Source organism: Sinocyclocheilus rhinocerous, unplaced genomic scaffold (genome assembly GCF_001515625.1).
Source record: "Sinocyclocheilus rhinocerous isolate Xijiao unplaced genomic scaffold, SAMN03320098_v1.1 scaffold638, whole genome shotgun sequence".
Taxonomy (NCBI): domain Eukaryota; kingdom Metazoa; phylum Chordata; class Actinopteri; order Cypriniformes; family Cyprinidae; genus Sinocyclocheilus; species Sinocyclocheilus rhinocerous.
Window position 1 is genome coordinate 370,714 of NW_015664206.1, and position 4,996 is coordinate 375,709.

The following is a 4,996-nucleotide window of genomic DNA, read 5'->3' on the forward strand; positions in this document are numbered from 1 at the left end:
GATTCACATATTGATCAATAATATAAAATATACAAGTGTGTGATTATAATTAATAATTGACGTGAGTAGTAGCAAAAATATTTTGGGTGAGCTGTTCGGGGTCTCTGAGACCCCAGCTAGAACATGATACAATGCAATAGAGGTGTGACGTGCGTTCAGTGTCTGTCTGGTGTTGAGGTTATTCTAAACTATTCTACTGAATCCCAAATAAGTGTACACACACACAACCAAGTCAATGTAAAATCAAACACAAGAGTCATGCGAAGCGCCGATTTTTTTCAAAGCTGTCCCGACCTTCCGATACTACATGACGTTCGAAGCTTCAAACGTCATCAATCACGTGGTATTATCATTTCGATACAAGCATCGGCACAGTGTGTGATACAATAGTGCTTTGAAAACTGCGTCGGAGCCTCGGTATCAATCGTCCCATCACTACTAGGCATACTAGAAACTTCCAGGCAGGTGTGTTGAGGCAGGTTGGAGCTAAACTCTGCAGGACACCGGCCCTCCAGGGCCCCCCAATTTATATTAATGTCTTAATCAAGTCTTCCTTGTCCTGGTGGATGTTATATGTTATGCAGATGTTTATATGTAATTTTAAAATGCATGGAATTATATAAAGTGTAGCAGATAAACATATACAGAAAGCTTACAGCACTATCATGTAAATCAATCAATCAAGAAATCTGACAAAAGGAGGATGCCCAGTGCAATGACTATTATTCGTTTGCTTAATCTGTTAAGAAAAGCAAAAAGGAAAAAGACTTATCGTCTTGTCAATTATGAATTATATCAATCATGTAAATGGCAGCATATATTTTCAATTCAAAACAACAAAATTTGACAATAAATAAATAAACAAATAAGGGGTAAGTAGTTTGCATCCCTGTATAGGCTACTACTGTCTAACATTTATATCGTAAAAGTTGTCAAATTGTTTAGGTATTCACATCTTACCTCACACCCTTTTTCACTGTTAAAAACAGATGCTCCCCATTAAACAGTAAAGCCCACCTTGTTTGATTGGATTGGTCATCTCAATCATTTAAACACGTAGACCGCTGAGGCAGACCAGCCTAAAAATGTACATATTATTAAAACTTTTTGTCAAATACAAGGGACAATGTCGAGGGACAATTTGGCCATTTCTAATTATTGTCCCCTCAGTGTCAATGGGGTCCAGTGTTGCTTGGACTCAAGTGTTCTTCAAAATATATATTGTGTTTTGCAGAGATACAGGTCTGGATGAGTAAATTGTGAATTTTCATTTTTGGGTGAACTAATAATATTACTTTAAACATTAATATAGTCAAATATGGGAAAGGCGTAATAGTGATGTTTGTCTTCGCAGTAATATAAACAATGTCCTCAATGTGATTTAGTTTGATATGATTGCTATTTCACAAATAAATAAAAACTTTTTATTTCGCACATCAGTATTTGCAGAGTAAAGTGCATTAGATCCTGACAGCAGAGGGCAGCAGATGTTTGTGATCAATGAGCCGATTGTCCTGTTCTTCAACATGTTGTTTCTTCAAACCAAAAGAGGGCACTGTTCGACTATAAATGCTCTCAGACATGCACACTTATTCAACCATGTACAGATCTCAAGAACAAATTGAATCTCTTGCACATACATGTCACATGCTTCTTCATTGTGCAAGTTTATTTCCATTGCTATCAGAACTGAAACTCACTTCACATATCATTCTCTTCAGTTTTCTTAGATGACATTGCTCATTTCTATGCCAATTTTGTGTTTCCATGCTTCTTCCGGTCTCACTTTTTCTTTTCTCGTTTTGCTCTAGATGCAATATGGGCCTCTCCACAGCTGTGAACCCGCAAAGACAAGCTGTGAGTAACACGCATGACAGCTGACAGCATTAGAAAAGCTGCTTCATGTTGCTGATAAGCAAACACACTGCCAAAGTGTCCCCGTGCAGACCTTAGAGACTTTCGCCTGCCTTTGGAAAAAAAAAGTGCTCGACGGCTTCTAACTCCTTTGATGGTCATTCTGCAGAACATTTAATGAGACTTTTAAATGCAACACTCTTGATTATCTAAATATTTAATAGGGAAAAAAAATGATTTCCACTATTTACAATGAGCACAATTCCTCTACTACATATAAACAGAAAATAATCCACTTTATTATGCAACAAAAAGTGCTTTTTTTCTGTGAATGCATGAGACTTTGATTCATTAGCCCCTATAGGTAAATAATTAGAAGAAATATAATAAAATTATATACCAGTTTGCAATATCATGCTGTTTTTGTACATCTTAATGAACTGGAATCTAATGATATCGGAAACCCGCTCGTATGTTCAAAATAAGGTGGATAGAAATGAAAGCAGTATTGATTTTAGTTTTGATGTTTGACAGTGAAGGTCTCGCCCTGGATTTATGTGCTTTAAACTGGAGCGGCCGAGATCACTTTACACCCGCCAGAGCTCTGCCAAGCCTCTGTTTCCAATAGCAACCGTATATGTGCAGAGAGTTCCACGGGGAACACAGAACTTTCTCTCGTCATCTGATTTTGTGAACTTACCACCCGACCAGTAATGGAACGTGTTGAATGCCAGATCTCTGTACACAGAAATGAGAGCTCGGTCATCATTTACTCACGCTGTAGTCGTGCAAAATGCATTTGCTGTGTGAAATTAATGCAGGGATTCACTGAAAATCTTCCTCTCTGCTACAGCTCTCAAATCGCATTCTAAATTCCGCGTTTTCAGGCCTTTTTCTGTACACTTTATGGAATAGAAGGTACAAAAGTTCTCTCTGGAGTGGTATCCTTTCAAAAGGCACTACCATGTACCATTAAGGTACTAATATGTACACTTTGGGTAGTAATATGCACCCTTTGGGTGTAAACAACTTTTGTACCTTTTATTCTGAGAGTGTACTTTTGGTAGCTTGACAATCATGGTCTCTGAATTGTTGTTGCTCCTGTTGCGTTCAACAGTGTTCAGGTTTGGAATGACATGAGGGTGAATAAATAATGACATATGAATTTTTTTATTTAACTTTTCATTCCAGCTTGCAATTTGTGTTAGACATCATGTTTTTATTTTTTCCTCACTGCTTGCTCCGCTCCACTGTCAATCTTAAAATCCCTTGCTTGTGTCTGCCGTCCAGCTCTAGACAATGATTTGGAAAGCCCCACCACTGTACGCACACAGTAATGCTTCAGGATTAGTGCTTCTGCTATAAAGGTCATGGGATCATTTGTGAGAAGGAGTGACCCATGAAACCAAAGTATTATTAAGATGTCAGTTCTGCCTTCTAGCTATTGTACACTTGATTAGGGCACTTAACCCGGCTCTTCCCCAGGGACTTCCCCTACAATTAATGCACTGTCAGTGACACAAAAATATATGCTAATCGAGACGTTCACTATTGGTATCAGGGACTTGTTATTTTGGGCAACAATAGGGTTTTTTATAGGGAAGTTATTGCCTTGCATTTTTATTTTCACAATAATAAAAAAATAGAAACAAACAAACAAATAAATAAAACTGTAACAGTATCAAAAACTATATTTATGCAATAGTTTATCAACACTGAAAAGACACTTTACAACAAGTAATTTTTGTCCTATTCTATCTGCAATAATAGCAAGAAATGTTAAGTTATAATGTAACACTGTGCTGGAAACTGATGGCATAGCCTACAGTGCAAAACATTAGTCATTTATCAATCATGACTCCAAAACTGTCAGACTTTAACATAACAACAAAACCTAATCTCTGTCATTCAGCTTGATAAATTTACCTTGTGTCAGAATTGGCAAAACAACAATATTTAAACAAGTTGCAAAGCATAAAAACAAATGTACTTGATCATCACTGATGTTGATTATTAGACCATAAGACCATAAATACTTACCTGTACACTATAAAAAGGTACAATAAGGATGGTAAGAGAGGTATGGTCTAGTTATCATCACCAGTGCATTAAATTTTACATTCATTTTTATGCCTTACACTGTGATGTTTTCTATGTATTGTGTGCATATTTGATCTATTATGTGTATATTTGCAAATTCTGCTGATTTAAGAATATGTTGAAAACCAACCAAACAAACCAGTCACTATCACACAGTTTCAGTACAGTAATGTTTTGCATCGTAATTATGAAGTTACAATAACTAAAATTTCCAGCTTACTGTTTTTTTTTTTCCATTTCGTATTATTATATATACAGTCATGGCCAAAAATATTGGCACCCTTGGTAAATATGATCAAAGAAGGCTGCGAAAATTAATCTGCATTGTTAATCCTTTTGATCTGTTATTTAAAAAATATATAGAATAAGAATTTAAAATGGGGGGAAATCTCATTATGAAATAAATGTTTTTCTCAAATACACGTTGGACACAATTATTGGCACCCCTAGAAATTCTTATGAGTAAAATATCTGTTAAGTATATTCCCATTCATATTGGGATTATGAACATGATTTTATCCAGCCATGGCTTCCTGTTTCACAGGAATATAAACAGAAGGGAAAACGAAGCCCAAATTCCCTTAATCATCCATCACAATGAGAAAAACCAAAGAATATAGTTCTGATGTGTAGCAAAAGATAATTGAGCTTCACAAATTAGTGAAGTGGCTTTAAGAAAAGAGCTAGAGCAGTGCAAATTCCCATTTCCACCATCAGGGCAATAATTAAGAATTTCCAATCAACATAAAATGTTACGAAACTGCCTGAAAGAGGACATGTGTCTATATCGCCCTAGTGCACGGTGAGGAGGAGAGTTTGAGTGGCTAAAGACTCTCCAAGGACCACAGCTGGAGAATTGCAGAAAATAGTTGAGTCTCGGGGTCAGAAAACCTTAAAAAAAATGGTCAAACAGCACCTATATCAACCACATGTTTGGGAGGGTTTCAAGAAAAATTCTCCTAGCTCATCCAAAAACAAACTCCAGCATATTAATTTGCCAGACACTACTGGAACTTCAAACAGGACTGGGTTCTATGGTCAG